This window comes from Oncorhynchus clarkii, chromosome 19 (assembly GCF_045791955.1).
Source record: "Oncorhynchus clarkii lewisi isolate Uvic-CL-2024 chromosome 19, UVic_Ocla_1.0, whole genome shotgun sequence".
NCBI lineage: Eukaryota > Metazoa > Chordata > Actinopteri > Salmoniformes > Salmonidae > Oncorhynchus > Oncorhynchus clarkii.
In genome coordinates this window covers 16,349,165-16,368,131 of record NC_092165.1, presented here as the reverse complement: position 1 = coordinate 16,368,131, position 18,967 = coordinate 16,349,165, and the positions used below count along the sequence as shown (strand labels likewise).

At 42.3% G+C, this 18,967-nt stretch overlaps 1 pseudogene; it reads left to right on the top strand.

Moving 5' to 3' along the window:
* Positions 1-144: 144 nt before the first annotated feature.
* Positions 145-18,967, top strand: part of LOC139374852 (beta-1,4-galactosyltransferase 1-like) — a 31,706-nt pseudogene continuing 12,883 nt past the window's right edge.

Below are 18,967 nucleotides of genomic sequence, written 5' to 3'. Positions count from 1 at the left end.
AGAAACTAAGAAGGCAAGATACCGATACTGTCAGGTTTGTTCAGAGGCTTGTCAACAGGTTGGTTTTTATGTGACGTTAAAGTGCCTCACAAAAGACATAAGGTTGGTCAATTGTTGTTTTGTAGTCTGATGTCAAATGTTGGCAGAAAAACTGGCAGGGCAGGTCGAGCGTACCAATGAGTGTTGTGGGGAAGCTTGTTACCAGTAAACTTTTGTGTTGTAGCTTGTGATTCACGGCACACACCGGTGAGATGGTGAAAAAAATATTCTGCAGGCTTTTGCTTTTAGGTCTCTTATATTTCTCAGTGTATTTCTGGTACTCAAATGTTACTGAATCGAGTAGGAATGCTTTGCTGTCCAGTTTTAAGGATAACCAAACTGAAGATGGATTAATAAAATCAGGAGTCTATTATAGAGTTATCCGCTTGCAGTCACTTCGGAAAAGGAACAAATAATGAAAGAAAATAGTAAGTAATGTGCTGTATAACTTCTAAATATATGCAAATATATAGATATTCTGACACTATGATTATGTTTTTCAAAATCAGGTGAAGACATTTGAAAATAAGCTAAAGATTTTCTTAATGATGTCATTTCATGGCACATGTATGGCATGGTAAGCTAAAAGGCTATTGTTGATTAAATAATTTTATCATAGCTTGATCATAGCTTTCATATAGCGTTATATTTCTTGACTCACATAGTAGAAGTACATTAAATACATATATAGTGAATTTGGTATGACTAACAACATGATTCTCAGGTTACCCATGTGTTCATTTCACGTTACAATACCTCCAAAATCACGTTGTTGTCACGCCTCCCTTGGGGGTCTGGAGAATTTTGTATCGTAAAAACGGTTTGAATGGTCCGCTGACATGATTTTGATTGGATGCTACATTTTAAGAACCCTCCCCATATGCCCGTAGAAGCGGTTATGTGTATCATGTGGCGTCCCTTGAGAGGGCAGGAACAAAATGTACAGCACATACGGAAAGTAATTCATACTTTAATTTTTCCAAATTTTGTTACGTTACCGCCTTATACCTAAAATGTATGAAATATCATTCATATCATTCCTCATCAATCTACATACAATAAATACCCTGTAGCCCCCTCCAGTAACCACGAGCACAACAGTTCCTTGATTTTAACTGGCGGCTTTATTCTGTAGTTTTAGTCAGAATTATCACCTTCCGTGAGAACTATAAAGTAAATGAAAATACAGTTAAGCACACTCTAACAACCTTCTGGTCTTACGAGTGACTTATTAGCTTGGTAACATAACTCTGAAGTGCTTACATACAAAAAAAGTTTAGCCGGAGCAATAACAGTATCAGATTAAAACACATGAACAAAGGAAAAATACCTAATTGGCTGCTTATTACAGAAGGGAGGAAATCAAAACGTCACATTTATTATTCCTGGCATGAATTCACGGTTCATCCTTAATTATTCTAACGTTTCCATCCTAACATACACACTTCAACCTTTACGAACTACACCCGAAGACATGAAAATTTAGCTAACACAGCGCGGTATTGCCTTCACTCCAAAGGTGTGTTGCTACGATAATGATCCCCGTTACAACAGTTATTAGCCACGTAGTTCCGTTTGTATTATCATTTCCCCCGCATAGCGAACACGTAAACAATTCAAACATAAAACAACGACATAGACTTACAGGTAAATTGTCAGTTACATACCCCCTAATGACAAAGCGAAAAACTGTTGTTTTTTTTAAAACATTTTTGCAAATGTATATAAAAAAACGGAAATACCTTATTTACATAAGTATTCAGACTATGAGAGTCAAAATTGAGCTCAGGTGCATCCTGTTTCCATTGATCATTCTTGACATGTTTCTACAACTTGTTTGGAGTCCACATAAGGTCCCACAGTTGACAGTGCATGTCAGAGAAAAAAACCAAGCCATGAGGTTCAAGGTATTGTCCGTAGAGCTCTGAGACAGGATTGTATTGAGCCACATCTGGTGAAGGGTACCAAAAAATGTCTGCAGCATTGAAGCAAGAACATAGTGGCCTCTATCATTCTTAAATGGAAGAAGTTTGGAACCACCAAGACTCTTCCTAGAGCTCCCCGCCTGGGCAAACTGAGAAATCGGGGGAGAAGGTCCTTGGTTAGGAAGGTGACCAAGATCCCGATGGTTACCCTGACAGAGCTCCAGAGTTCCTATGTGGAGATGGGAAAACCTTCCAGAAGGACAACCATCTCTGCAGCACTCCACCAATCAGGCCTTTATGGTAGAGTGGCCAGACGGAAGCCACTCCTCAGTAAAAGACACATGACAGCCCGCTTGGAGTTTGCCAAAAGGCACCTAAAGGACTCTCAGACCTTGAGAAACAAGATTCTCTGGTCTGATGAAACCAAGATTGAACTCTTTGGGCTGAATGCCAAGCGCCACGCCTGGAGGAAACCTGGCACCATCCCTACAGCGAACTTTGGTGGTGGCAGCATCCTGCTGTGGGGATTTATTTCAGCGACAGGGACTGGGAGACTAGTCAGGATCGAGGGAAAGATGAATGGAGCAATGTACAGAGAGATCCTTGATGAAAACCTACTCCAGAGTGCTCAGGACCTCAGATTGTGGCGAAAGTTCAAATTCCTACAGGACAACGACCCTCATCAAACAGCCAAGACAATGCAGGAGTGGCCACGGGGAAAGTGGCCAAGCCAAAGCCCGGATTTGAACCCGATCAAACATCTCTGGAGAGACCTGAAAATAGCTGTGCCCAAGAAGACTCGAGGCTGTAATCGCTGCCAAAGTTGCTTCAACAAAGTACTGAGTAAAGGGTCTGAATACTGATGTAAATGTGTTATTTCCGTTGTTAATTTTATTTTTTTCTTCTAAAAACCTGTTTTTGCTTTGTCATTATGGGGTATTGTGTGTTGATCGATGAGGGGGTGGGGGGGGGGACAATTTAATCAATTTTAGAAAGAGGCTGTAACGTAACAAAATGTGGAAGAAGTCAACGGGTCTGAATACTTTCCGAATGCACTGTAGCTACTCTTTGCTTCAGATGATAGATGACCATCAGGCCAGTAATGCCATCATACTGTAGGCCTGTGGCTGCATTGGTGATGCAAGCCGTATGTCAAGCTGCTAAATGGATTCAGATAGCTGATATACTGAGACAGTGACAATCAAATAAAAGAGATCGGAGATCTTACAGCCTGACAACAAGGAAATGTTCATTTGAGAATACAACAGAAACACAGACACATTACGGATAGAAACCCTTCCCCTCTTTATTGCAGGATTGTGATATGTGATTAATCACCATTAGTTCATGAGACGCGCGTTCATTTTGAAGACCAGTTTAACGATTAAAAGAAGTTCAAACACTTCACTTCAAAGAATCAACACCTTTTCACTTCAAAATGTACAAATGTCACAGTGGCGATTTTAGCATGTAAATCTTCAAATCAAAATTTAATTTTATTGGTCACATACACATGGTTAGCAGATGTTAATGCGAGTGTCGCGAAGTGCTTGTGCTTCATGGCTGGGTCTTTCAGCATGACAATGATCCCAAACACACCGCCCGGGCAATGAAGGAGTGGCTTCGTAAGAAGCATTTCAAGGTCCTGGAGTGGCCTAGCCAGTCTCCAGATCTCAACCCCATTGAAAATCTTTGGAGGGAGTTGTAAGTCTGTGTTGCCCAGCAACAGCCCCAAAACATCACTGCTCTAGAGGAGATCTGCATGGAGGAATGGGCCAAAGTACCAGCAACAGTGTGTGAAAACCTTGTGAAGACTTACAGAAAACATGTGACCTCTGTCATTGCCAACGAAGGGTATATAACAAAGTATTGAGATAAACGTTTGTTATTGACCAAATACTTATTTTCCACCATAATTTGCAAATAAATTCATAAAAATCCTACAATGTGATTTTCTGGATTTTTTTCTCATTTTGTCTGTCATAGTTGAAGTGTACCTATGATGAAAATTACAGGCCTCTCTCATCTTTTTAAGTGGGAGAACTTTGACAATTGGTGGCTGACTAAATACTTTTTTCCCCACTGTACATATGAGATGAGTAATGTAGGATATGTAACATTACTAAAGTGGCATTATTTAAAGTGACTAGTGATACCTTTTTATTCAAGTGGCCAGAGATTTGAGTCTGTATGTTGGCAGCAGCCTCTCTATGTTCGTGATGGCTATTTAACAGTCTGATGTCCTTGAGATAGAAGCTGTTTTTCAGTCTCTCTGTCCCAGTTTTGATGCACCTGTACTGACCTCGCCTTCGGATGATAGCGGGGTGAACAGGCAGTGGCTCGGGTGGTTGTTCTCCTTGGTTATCTTTTTGGCCTTCCTGTGACATCGGGTGCTGTAGGTATCCTGGAGGGCAGGTAGTTTGCCCCTGGTGACGCATTGCACAGACCGTACTATCCTCTGGAGATCCTTGCGGTTGAGGGCGGTGCAATTGCCATACCAAGCGGTGGTACAGCCCGACAGGATGCTCTCAATTGTGCATCTGTAAAATTGTTTGATGACAAGCCAAATTTCTTCAGCCTCCTGAGGTTGAAGAGGCGCTGTTGCGCCTTTTTCACCATGCTGTCTGTGTGGGTGGACCATTTCAGTTTGTCCGTGATGTGTATGCCGAGGAATTGAAAACTTTCCACCTTCTCCACTACTGTCCTGTTGATGTGGATGGGAGGGTGCTCCCTCTGCTATTTCCTGTAGTCCATGATCATCTCCTTTGTTTTGTTGATGTTGAGTGAGAGGTTATTTTCCTGACACCACACTCCGAGGGCCCTCACCTCCTCCCTGTAGGCCGTCTCGTCATTGTTGGTAATGAGGCCTACCACTGTAGTGTCGTCTGCAAACTTGATGATTGAGTTGGAGGCATGCATGGCCACAGTCATGAGTGAACAGGGAGTACAGGAGAGGGCTGAAAACGCACCGTTGTGGGGCCCCAATGTTGAGGATCAGTAGTGGGGGAGATGTTGTTTCCTACCTTCACCACCTGGGGTGGCCCGTCAGAAAGTCCAGGACCCAGTTGCACAGGGCGGGGTCGAGACCCAGGGTCTCGAGCTTAATGACGAGTTTAGAGGGTACTATGGTGTTAAATGGTGAGCTGTAGTCAATGAACATCATTCTTACATAGGTAATCCTCTTGTCTAGATGGGTTAGGGCAGTGTGCAGTGTGATGGCGATTGCATCGTCAGTGGATCTATTGGTGCGGTAAACGAATTGGGGTGGGTCTAGGTTGTCAGTTGATATGATCCTTGATTAGTCTCTCAAAGCACTTCATAATGACAGAAGTGAGTGCAATGGGGCGATAGTCATTTAGTTCAGTTACTTTAGCTTTCTTGGGAACAGGAACAATGGTGGCCATCTTGAAGCATGTGGGGACAACAGACTAGGATAGGGATTGGTTGAATATGTCCGTAAACACACCAGCCAGCTGGTCTGCGCATGCTCTGAGGACGCGGCTAGGGATGCCGTCTGGGCCGGCTGCCTTGCGAGGGTTAACACGTTTAAATGTTTTACTCACGTTGGCCACGGAGAAGGAGAGCCCACAGGCTTTGGTAGCAGGCATTGTATTGTCCTGTTATCCGTGATTGACTGTAGACCCTGCCACATACGTCTTGTGTTTTAGCCATTGAATTGCGACTCTACTTTGTCTCTATACTGACACTTTGCTTGTTTGATTGCCTTGCGAAGGGAATAGCTACACTGTTTGTATTCGGTCATGTTTCCAGTCGCCTTGCCATGATTAAAAGCGGTGGTTCGCGCTTTCAGTTTTGCGTGAATGCTGCCATTAATCCACAGTTTCTGGTTAGGGAAGGTTTTAATAGTCACAGACGGTACGACATCTCCGATGCACTTGCTAATAAACTCGCTCACCGAGTCGGCGTATACATCAATGTTGTTGTCTGAGGCTATCCAGAACATATCCCAGTCCACGTGATCGAAGCAATCTTAAAGCGTGGAATCTGATTGGTTAGACCAGCGGTGTATTGACCTGAGCAAGGGCGTTTCCTGTTTTAGTTTCTGTCTTTCGGCTGGGAGCATCAAAAGGGATTCATGGTCAGATTTGCCGAAGGCAGGGCGTGGGAGGGCTTTGTATGCATCATAGAAGTTAGAGTAATAATGATCCAGGATTCTGCCAGCTCGTGTCGCGCATTCGATATGATGATATGCATTGATCTTAGGTTAGCTTTGTAAAAATCCCCAGCTACAATAAATGCATTCTCGGGATGTATGGTTTCCAGTTTACATAGAGTCCAGTGAAGTTCTTTCAGGGTCGATGAGGTATCTGCTTGGGGGGATATACACGGCTGTGACTATAATCGAAGAGAATTTCATTGGAAGATAATGCGGTCGGCATTTGATATTAAGGAATTTGAGGTCAGGTGAACAAAAGGACTTGAGTTCCTGTATGTTGTTGTGATTACACCATTAGTCGTTAATCATAAGGCATACACCCCCGCCCTTCTTCTTACAGAGAGATTCTGTCAGCGCGATGTGTGAAGAAACCAGGTGGCTGTACCGACTCTGACAACGTATCCCGAGTGAGCCATGTTTCCTTGAAACAGAGAATGTTACAATCTCTGATGTCTCTCTGGAAGGCAACTCGCGCCCTAATTTCGTCCACCTTGTATCTAGAGATTGGACATTGGCGAGTAATCTGCTCGGAAGCGGTGGATGGTGTGCTCGCCTTCTGAGTCTGACCAGTTGGTGGGGCAAACTCAGCCATTTTATTTTTACGCATGCTAGTAAAGCCACTACACAACACAACACTAAACTATACATTAATTGCACTATAACGGAGACAAAGAGTGCCCATGAACTGTTAGGGTCTACATAAAGCTGTCCCAACAGCAGAGCTTTCCTTTCAGCAACATGGAGTGAATCCTTACCACTGCTACACCTAATATGGCTGACTTTTCTACTGACTCCTTGTGGATTTGTGTAGATAAGAACTACATTCTCCAACAATCATGAACCATACACAAACATTATTACATTCATGTTCAGCAAATTCATAATGTGTGTTCTTATATCATTAACACTTAGCTCCAAGTATAAGCAAGTGCAAGCAAACAAGCTGTGACGAGGTAGGCCTATTCATTCAGCACTTTCAAAATGGACACCAACAGAAATTGTGAGTCCATGTAACTTACTATGTGATTTGTTAAGACAAATTTTACTCCTGAACTAATTTAGGCTTGGCTAAACAAAGGGGCTGAATACTGATGCATCAACCATATTTTAGTTATGCATTTTTTTGTTATCTTAAAAAATATTTTTAAAGTCTTCCTCTTTGACATTATAGAGTATTTTGTGTACATTTGACAACAAATGTCAATTAAATCCATTTGAATCCCCCTTTGTAACACAATAACATTTGAAGAAATCCCAGGGGTCTAAATAATACTATAGCAAGTCATTACTTTACTCACATTTTCTTTTGTCCAGTGTAACCGATGTGAAACGGCTAGCTAGTTAGCGGTGGTGCGCACTAATAGCATTTCAATCAGTGACGTCACTTGCTCTGAGACCTTGAAGTAGTTGTTCCCCTTGCTCCGCAAGGGCCGCGGCTTTGTGGCGCGATGGGTAACGATGATTCGTGGGTGTTAGTCGTCGATGTGTGCAGAGGGTCCCTGGTTCGAGCCAAGGTAGGGGCGAGGAGAGGGACGGAAGCTATACTGTTACACCAGCACCTGAACCAATTTAATATTTTATTTTTCAGAAACTACAGAGACCAAAACCCACTACACCCCCTTTGTGACCAAGGAATTCAAGAAATGCCCAGATCCCTCTCCACTTCTTGGTACATGGTAACATGGAAAACAATAAATACAATTCCCTATCAATACCAATAAGTACTGATACCACTTCTAAAGGCATCAAGTCGCCACATGAATAGATCAAGTTCATTTAACGTCACTTTTCTCCTGACCTGCAGTGGGGCCTCTCAGCTTGGACACAGTGAGGAAGGAGAACCCAGGTCTGCAGGGAGGAGGTCGCTACAAACCACATGACTGCATCGCCCTCCAGAAGGTTGCTCTCAACATCCCCTTCCGCCATCGTGAAGAGCACCTTAAGTTCTGACTCCACTACCTCCATCCTGTTTTACAGCGCCAACAGCTGAACTATGGCATCTATGTTATCAATGAGGTACAATACAACACACATTTGGAAATGTAAAACTTAAATTTAACACTTACATTTAAACACTTGAATGAAAGACTTAGGGCCTGTTTCCGGGAAACAGATTAAGCCTAGTCCTGCACTAAATAGATAATACAATGAAGATTATCCATTCAGCATGCTATTAAGACCAGAATTAGGCCTAATGTGTTTCCAGAAATATGGCCCTTAAATGATGTAGAGCCTGGTTCCTCTCTAGGTTCCTGCTTCTTTAGTGAGTTTTTCCTAGCCACCATGCTTCTACATCTGCATTGCTTGCTGTTTGGGGTTTTAGGCTGGGTTTCTTTAAATGTACTGAATTTAAATGGGCTTTATAAATACATTTGATTGGTTTACAGTAAGATGTTTAATATTCATCTTGAGGATGCCTTTTACCTTTATTAGGATGGAGAGAACATGTTCAACAGGGCCAAGCTGGTGAACATTGGCTATGCTGAGGCCCTGAAAGAGTATGACTACGACTGCTTTGTGTTCAGTGACGTGGACATCATCCCCATGGATGACCGCAACCCCTACAAATGCTTCAGCCAGCCCAGACACCTGTCTGTCTCCATGGACAAGTACGTGTGATGTCCTATTGCAGTGCCACAGTACGATGTCGACCTCGAAAGATAACCTTTATTTTTGAGTGAACTATCACTTTAAATGATTAAATGCTGACTCAGTGGTTGTTAATGTTTCCTCATACCTACTGTAATACCCAGGGGGGGAAAGGACTCTAAGGGCTCGATGCAATCTGTATCGCTGAAGCGTTAGAGATTACGCCATTTAAATGTGAAGGTATTTCCCGATGGAACCGACATATGCAGGGTTTCCCCGGGAATGCAGTCTCCACTAACACAGGAACATTGCTTTTAAATGTAACTCTGGCTACAACGCAGAACTTTAGCGCTACGGATTGAATAGATCCCTAACACTTGTTCAATTCCTGGCATCGGAGGCCACAGCACGACAGAACAGGAAACTATAATATGCCATAATATATATTTGACATTTAGCAAACACTTTTATCCAAAGTGACATGCATGCATGCATTTTGTTGGCACCGTGGACTACGAAGTTGTCGCAGTTGAAAAGCATGACCTGTTCACAAAGACTACAGTAGATGTGGGGATGACACCCAAAGATAAAGAAGACATGGACAAAGGATGAATGAGGAAGAGATGAACTAGCAGGGCTGGATCTTGGGCCTGACTAATCGGTGTCTGTATGTAGCCTCGCTACTTTTATAGCCTCGCTACTGTTTTCCACTGTCTTTGTACTGTTTTTATTTCTTTATTTATCTATTGTTCACCTAATACCTTTTATGCACTATTGGTTAGAGCCCGTAAGTAAGCATTTCGCTATAAGGTCAACTACACCTGTTGTATTCGGCGCACGTGACAAAATAAACTTTGATTTGAATGTGCGGTTTGCTCATGCTATTCTACACATTTTGCCATGATGCTGAGAGAAAATGTTGCAGGTTAAATGTTTCGCTATGACGCTGAGAGAATGTTTCAGATTTAAAGCTGTTTTCTGGCAATTCTACATATTTGTCCATGGCTTATGACATGTTAATATGCTGTCTGGGGGGCCCCTGACCTCCGGCCCTGTGAAGAAGGCAGGAACCACCTGGAATGAGGTCAAGGAAACTGTCCAGAACAGAGTTAACTGGAGATGCACCGTTGAGGCCCTTTGCTCCACTAGGAGCTGAAAGAAGTCAAGTAAGTGAAGTCAAGGGGAGGCCTGTGTCAATAGAGTATGTAAACTTCTGTCACCTGTGCATACAGTACGAGAGGTGCTGAGTAAAGAGGGCAGCGCACAACCTATTGCATTAACCAATAACCTATTGCAGAGGCTGCAGCGGTTATAATGCAACACAGTAGAAACATCTACTGACTGACTTAGTATGAATCTTTGAGGTGTCATGACGTCCACCTACTAATTGGCCCGTTTGTCCCTCAAGCTGCCCGATTGGCAGAGCTTTGTGGAGTACTGCTTTCACCGTAATCCTAATGCAAGTTTCCAACTCTGAAATAACCCCCCTCCAATTTCCAATTGGGAAAGTCTGAGATTTTGATACCCACATTTACGAGTTGGGACATTTCAGCTCTGATCATTCACCTTTTCAAGGAGCATTTGAAGGCAGCTTTACTTTTGGTTTTCAAATATTGTATGGTTGCTCTACACTAGTGTACATCAAGCAATGGCTATGGAATGTAAAGGTTTCAGAGATGCTTTTTGATATTGTTGTTGATTGAATGTGTTGCCTTTCCTTATTTTCTCTGTGAAAATCTGAACTTTCATGTTTTGTTAATGGGTTATTATAGTGTGGCTACTGTGTGAGTCATGGGAAACTCCAACAAACAATTAGAACATGTTCGACATTTCAAAATAAATACATTTGCCAATTAATTTAATATCTGGTCATGATGTCATTTGTTTGATATCAGAACCCCTTAGCAGCTCTCCTCCATGACCAAGAGGTCCATTCTGGTCTCCCTGTAGAGAAAGGAATGGGGGGGGACAGATTTAGGATCTTAATTTGATCACTATTTTGTTGCTGAATTTTCCAGGAAATGCAAACTTGTAGTGTATTTGAGTTTTAAAAAGGCTTCTAAAGTTTGAAATTTCAAAAATGTGCCAACCCCTACAAAAATGTCCATTCAGTATAATCCACATAATAATTCACATTTCCTGTTGCTGCAGGATTTTTTTCCTGCTGTAGCAAACTAGCTCAAATTAAGATCCTACATCTGTAGTATCTGTGTGTCATTATCCAGGTTTCCATCCAATTGGCGACAGGTTCTAAATATTAAAAAATCTGCATAAAGAAAATAAGCACATTTTCCCACCAGTGGTGTGTTTCCACCACACGGACTTGTTTCAGATCAAATTCAGTAAGTGATGACGTAGTGCACACAAGTTCAATGTGTTTACATCGCATGTTCAACTATACCGATAGTTTTGTCACAAACTATTGCATTAAATAGCAAATGTGCCTAGACAACAGCTTGCAGACACAGTGCGGGTAGTCTGTATGGGTAGGCTAGTTGTTACGGTTTTCTTCTGGTGAAAGAGAGGCGGACCAAAACGCAGCGTGGTTATTTATAAACATCTTTAATAAAGATGATAACGTGGACAATATACTTATACAAAACAAGAAACCGTGGAAAATCAAAAACAGTCCTAACTGGCGCAAAACACAGAGACAGGAACAATCACCCACAAGAGACCTAAAGAATATGACTGCCTAAATATGGTTCCCAATCAGAGACAACGATAACCACCTGCCTCTGATTGAGAACCACTCCCAGCAACCATAGACTTACCTAGAATACTTAACTAAACACAATCCCATAAACTACAAAACCCCTAGACAAGACAAACACATAATCACCCATGTCACACCCTGGCCTAACCACAATAATAAAGAAAACACAAAATACTAAGGCCAGGGCGTGACACTAGTCTATATGATGAGATTACTATGAATAAGAGCAAGAATCATTTTATTTGTCAAACGGCAGTCAAGCATTGATCATCATGTCACCAAAATAAGACACTCCATAGGTATTGGAAAGGAGCATCAAGGTCATCTTGCACTTTCACAATCCTGTGATGTTCATAATTGATTTAATCTGTATCCTAATAATCTGCATGCTTTCCCGAGTTGTAGTGGGAGTACCACACATCATATCATTGCGTGACTTCAAGTTTACGTTGATATTATGGTTATTATGTCAATATTTACGCTAAAGACGTTTCCACCACCACTTGGCTATTGATTACATTTCTATCTGCTGCCACATTCTGAATATTTCATTCCACTGAATTCACAGAAAAGGGTGAAGTTGCCTGTTGCCTCTAGACGCTGATATTGGGTTTTGTGTTTTTCCCAGCTAATGATTAAAGGGCATTTCCGCCACTTTTCAACCATGGTGGAGTTAGTGCCTACAAAAAGACACCATTAATATTTCTCTGTTTTACATTTTGAATTAGAGTAAGTAGTAGTACACACAATTTGTATTTATTTTATTTAACCTTTATTTAACTAGGCAAGTTAAGAACAAATTCTTATTTAGAATGACGGCCTACCAAAAGGCAAACGGCCTCCTGTGGAGAAGGGGGCTGGGATTTAAATTTAAAATAAATGAAATAAAAATATAGGACAAAAACACACATCACGACAAGAGAGACAACACCACATAAAGAGAGACCTAAGTCTGCAACATAGCATGGCAGCAACACATGAAAACACAGGTATGGTAGCAACACAACATGACAACAACATGGTATCAACACAACATGGCAGCAGCACAACATGGTAGCAGCACAAAACAGGGTACAAACATTAGACAAAAGGAGTTAGTTATCAGTATCTTTGCTAGGAGTACCAGCTAGCTAGCGCTACTAGCTAGACACTGATTAACTAGCGCTACTTACTAGCTAGCTGATAGCTAGCCATTTGCTAGCTAGCACTAGCTTGGCAACAGCTAGAGCACAAGCAACAGTGGTTGCTTGGATGTAGTGATTTTTGGCATTAACATTGTATCTGTCATATGTGTTCCCTCTCCGGCCTCTAGGTCACCAGGCTGCTCGTTATGGCACACACCTGTCACCATCATTACACGCACCTGCGCGTCATTGGACTCCATCACTTCCCTGATTACCTTCCCGATATATGTCACTCCCTTTGGTTCCTTCCTCAGGCGTCATTGTTTCTGTTCCTGTGTCAATTCTGTGCGTTGTTCGTGTCTCTTATTTTTGTGTTATGTTGTGTTTATTTATTAAAACACTCACCCCCTGAACTTGCTTCCCGACTCTCAGTGCACATCGTTACAGTATCCCAAAACTAAAATATAAACACAACATGTAAAATGTTGATCCCATGTTTCATGAGCTGAAATAAAAGATCCCAAACATTTTCCATACGAGCAAAAATCGTATTTCTCAAAAATGTTGTGCACAACTTTGTTTGCATCCTTCTTAGTGAGCATTTCTCCTTTGCCAAGATAATCCATCCACCTGACAGGTGTGGCATATCAAGGCCATCCTAAAATGTGCAGTTTTGTCATGCAACACAATGCCACAGATGTCTCAAGTTTTGAGGGAGCGTGCAATTGGCATGCTGTGACTGCAAGAATGTCCACCAGAGCTGTTGCCAGAGAATTTAATGTTAATTTCTCTACCATAAGCCGTCTCCAACGTTGTTTTAGAAAATTTGGCAGTACGTCCAATAGGCCTCACAACAGCAGACCACATATAACCAAGCCAACCCAGGATCTCCACATCTGACTTTTCACCTGCGGGATCGTATGAGACCAGCCACAAGGACAGCTGATGAAACTGTGGGTTTGCACAACCAAAGAATTTCTGCTCAAACTGTCAGGGTTTTGACCTGACTGCAGTTTGGCGTTGTAACTGACTTCAGTGGGCAAATGCTAATGTTTGATGGCCACTGGCACACTGGAGAAGTGTGCTCTTCATGGATGAATCCCGGTTTCAACCGTACCGGACAGATGGCAGATGAAATCGTGTGGGTGAGCAGTTTGCTGATGTCAACGTTGTGAACAGAGTGCTCCATGGGGAAGGTGGGGTTATGGTATGGGCAGGCATAATCTACGGACAATGAACAAAATTGCATTTTATCAATGGCAATTTGAATGCACAGAGATACCGTGACGAGACCCTGAGGCCCATTGTCGTTCCATTCATCTGCCGCCATCACCTCATATTTCAACATGATAATGCATGGCTTCATGTCGCAAGGAACTGTAAACAATTCCTGGAAGCTGAACATTTCCCAGTTCTTCCATGGCCTGCATACTTACCAGATAGGTCACCCATTGAGCATGTTTTGGATTCTCTGGATCGACGTGCATCACAGTGTGTTCTAGGTCCCGTCAATATCCTGAAACTTCGCACAGCCATTGAAGAGGAGTGGGACAACATTCCACAGGCCACAATCAACAGCCTGATCAACTCTTTGCAAAGGAGATGTATCGCGCTGCATGAGGCAGATGGTGGTCACGCCAAATACTGACTGATCCATGCCCATACTTTTTTTCAAAGGTATATGTGACCAACAGATGCATATCTGTATTCCCAGTCATCTGAAATCCATAATATCCATAATACATTTATTTAATTTGCCTGATTACCGACGGATATGTGAGTAGCACACGGACTCCCTGGAACATGTTGAGAGTTCAGGTTGTGCGCCAACTAAGACGTTAAAATACCATGCGCTTTGCGATTCGCAGACAAGCTGGCATCAGCATGCATAATCTGCAGCTGGATGCTTCTCAAAAAAGGTGCTATCTAGAACCTAAAAGGGTTCTTAAACATTCCCCATAGGAAAATTCCCCATAGGAAACCTTTTCTGTTCCAGGTAAAACCCTTTTGCTTTCAGGTAAAATATTTTTGGGTTGATGTAGAACCCTTTCCACCCTTTCAACATTGAACCAAAAAGGATTATCCTATGGGGACAGCCGAAGAACCCTTTTGGAAGCCTTTTTTCGAAGAGTTTAGATCTGTACATAGGGGAAACATCACCCGAAGCTGAAATCACAGACGGTTTTGGTTTAAGAAGCAGCACATACTACCGTTCAAAGGTTTGGGGTCACTTAGAAATGTCCTTGTTTTTAAAAGAAAATTAAATTTTTGTCCCTTAAATAACATCAAATTGATCAGAAATACAGTGTGGACATTGTTAATGTTGTAAATTACTATTGTAGCTGTTTTTTTATGGAATATCTACATAGGCATACAGAGGCCCATTATCACCAACCATCACTCCTGTGTTCCAATGGAAGGTTGTGTTAGCTAATCCAAGTTTATCGTTTTAAAAGGCTAATTGATCATTAGAAAGCCCTTTTGCAATTATGTTAGCACAGCTGAAAACTGTTGTCCTGATTAAAGAAGCAATAAAACTGGCCTTCTTTAGACTAGTTGAGTATCTGGAGCATCAGCATTTGCGGGTTCGATTACAGGCTCAAAATGGCCAGAAACAAAGGACTTTCTTCTGAAACGCATCTGTCTATTCTTGTTCTGAGAATTGAAGGCTATTCCATGCGAGAAATTGCCAAGAAACTGAAGATCTCGTACAACGCTGTGTACTACTCCCTTCACAGAACAGCACAAACTGGCTCTAACCAGAATAGAAAGAGGAGTGGGAGGCCCCGGTGCACAACTGAGCAAGAGGACAAGTACATTAGAGTGTCTAGTTTGAGAAACAGATGCCCCACAAGTCCTCAACTGGCAGCTTCATTAAATAGTACCCGCAAAACACCAGTCTTAACGTCAACAGTGAAGAGGCGACTCTGAGATGCTAGGCTTCATTGCGGAGTTACAAAAGCCATATGTCAGACTGGCCAATAAAAATAAAATATTAAGATGGGCACAAGAACACAGACATTGAACAGTGGAAGATGGGAAAGAAGTGTTATGGACAGACGAATCTAAGTTTGAGGTGTTCGGATCACAAAGAAGAAGATTCATGAGACGCAGAAAAAATGAAAAGATGCTGGAGGAGTTCTTGCCGCCATCTGTCAAGCATGGTGGAGGCAAAGTGATGGTATGAGGGTTCTTTGGTGGTGGTAAAGTGGGAGATTTGTACAGGGTAAAAGGGATCTTGAAGAAGGAAGGCTATCACTCCATTTTGCAACGCCATGCCATACCCTGCTTAATTGGAACCAATTTCCTCCTATAACAGGACAATGCCCCAAAGCACAGCTCCAAACTATGCAATAGCTATTTAGGGAAGAAGGAGTCAGCTGGTATTCTGTCTATAATGGAGTGGCCAGCACAGTCACCGGATCTCAACCCTATTGAGCTGTTATGGGAGCAGCTTGACCGTATGAAGTGCCCATCAAGCGAATCCAACTTGTGGGAGGTGCTTCAGGAAGCATGGGGCGAAATCTCTTCAGATTACCTCAACAAATTAGAATGCCAAAGGTCTGCAGGGCTGTAATTGCTGCATATGGAGAATTCTTTGATGAAAGCAAAGTTTGAAGGACACAATTATAGTTTAATTTAAAATATATATATTTAAATCATTATTTTTAACCTTGTCAACGTCTTGACTATATTTATTATTCCTTTTGCAACTAATTTCATGTATGTTTTCATGGAAAACAAGGACATTTCTAAGTGACCCCAAACTTTTCAACGGTAGTATACATTAAACATGACAAGATCAGCCTCACCTTTCTGTGAAATCCAGAGTTCGCTTCCTTTGCGCCGGAAGCAAACAAACAGTATATTAAAATGTTTTTCCAGATCGCCTCAAGAATGTTATCACAATCAAATCAAATCAAATTATATTGGTCACATACACATATTCAACAGATGTATTACTGCATTGTCGGAACTAGAAGTACAAGCATTTCGCTACACTCGCATTAACATCTGCTAACCATGTGTATGTGACAAATAAAATTTGATTTGATTTGAACAGATGTTATTGCGGGTGTAGTGAAATGCAATGTCAACCCATGACGGTTTAAGACAACATCATACACATCTAGCCATTATCTCATGGGCTGTACATTAAAACTGGTATATCATCTGTCCACCTAGTCATTATAGTTTAAACAAAGTTTCATCATCCCTTGACTCCAGCAGATGGCTGAATCAAGACTTTCTCACAGTTACTGGAATACGCCATGGTTTAATCAATGCTTTCTTGGAGTATTCGATTCAATTCAATTAAATGAAACCCTAAGATATCACACAGAAAACAGGCTTACTTACTTGACCTTCAAAGGCGACGTGGCGCATAACACTCAGCAGCATCACTACTTTTCCAGCCATGTTGTCAGTGGATAGACAGTGGAGGCTGCTGAGAGGAGAACGGCTCATAATAATGGCCGGAACTGAGAAAATGGAATAGCATCAAACACATGGAAACCAAGTGTTAGATATATTTGATACCATTCCATGGATTCCACTCCAGTAATTACCACGATCCCGTTCTCCCCAATTAAGGTGCCACCAACCTCCTGTGGTGGATAGACAGTGAGAGTGCCCCATCTCACAGTCTCTCACTGCTTATTATGAGGTTGACAGGTCCACTGACAGGAAAGTGAGGTTGTGTCCTAAATAGAACCCTAGCCCTATGGGCCCTGGTCAAATGTGGTGCACTATATAGGGAACAGGGTGCCGTTTGAGACACAACCCTACTTTTCTTAGCCAAAGATTATGAAATACATGTTGCAGTGATGTAGTTCCATGGTTTTCCCCTTTATTTCCCCTTTATTTAACCAGGTAGGCCAGATGAGAACAAATTCTCATTTACAACTGCGATCTGGGCAAGATAAAGCAAAGCCGTGTGACACAAACAACAACACAGAACTACACATGGAATAAACAAACATACAATCAATATAACAATAGAAAAGTCTATATAAAGTGTGTGAAAATGAGGTAAGATTAGGGGGGTAAGGCAATAAATAGGCCATAGTGGCAAAATATTTACAATTTAGCAATTAAACACTGGAGTGATAGATGTGCAGAAGAGGAATGTGCAAGTAGAGATACTGGGGTGCAAAGGAGCAAAAAAATAAATAACAATATGGGGATGAGATAGTTAGGTGGGCTATTTACCGTTGGGCTATGTACAGGTGCAATGATCTGTAAGCTGCTCTGACAGCTGATGTTTAAAGTTAGTGAGGGAGATATGAGTCTCCAGCTTCAGTGATTTTTGCAAGTCGTTTCCAGTCATTGGCAGCAGAGAACTGGAAGGAAAGGCGGCCAAATAAGCAATTGGCTTTGGGGCTGACCAGTGAAATATACCTGCTGGAGCGTGTGCTACGGGTGGGTGATGCTATGGTGACCAGTGAGCTGAGATAAGGCGGGGCATTACCTAGCAAAGACTTATAGATGACCTGGAGCTAGTGGGTCTGGCGACGAATATGTAGCGATGGCCAGCCAACGAGAGCATACAGGTCACAGTGGTGGGTAGTATATATAGTGGGCTTTGGTGAGAAAATGGATGGCACTGTGATAGACTGCATCCAATTTGCTGAGTGTTGGAGGCTATTTTGTAAATGACATCGCCAAAGTCATGGATCGGTAGGATAGTCAGTTTTACGAGGGTATGTTTGGCAGTGTGAGTGAAGGATGCTTTGTTGTGAAATAGGAAGCCGATTCTAGATTTAATTTTGGATTGGAGATGCTTAATGTGAGTCTGGACGGAGAGTTTACAGCCTGACCAGACACCTAGGTATTTGTAGTTGTCCACATATTATAAATCAGAACCATCCAGAGTAGTGATGCTAGACGGGCGGGCAGGTGCGGGCAGCGATCAGTTGAAGAACATGCATTAAGTTTTACTTGCATTTAAGAGCAGTTTGAGGCCACAGAAGGAGAGTTGTATGGCAAAGAAGCTCGTTTGGAGGTTAGTTAACACAGTGTCCAAAGAAGGGCCAGAGGTATACAGAATGGTGTCGTCTGCATAGAGGTGGATCTGAGAATCACTAGCAGCAAGAGCGACATCATTGATGTATACAGAGAAAAGAGTCGTCCCGAGAATTGAACCCTGTGGCACCCCCATAGAGACTGACAGAGGTCCGGACAACAGGCCCTCGGATTTGACACACTGAACTCTGTCTGAGAAGTGGTTGGTGAACCAGGCGAAGCAGTCATTTGAGAAACCAAGGCTGTTGAGTCTGCCGATAAGAATGCAGTGATTGACAGAGTCGAAAGCCCTGGCCAGGTCGATGAATACGGCTGCACAGTATTGTCGATGGCGTTTATGATATCGTTTAGGACCTTGAGCTTGGCTGAGGTG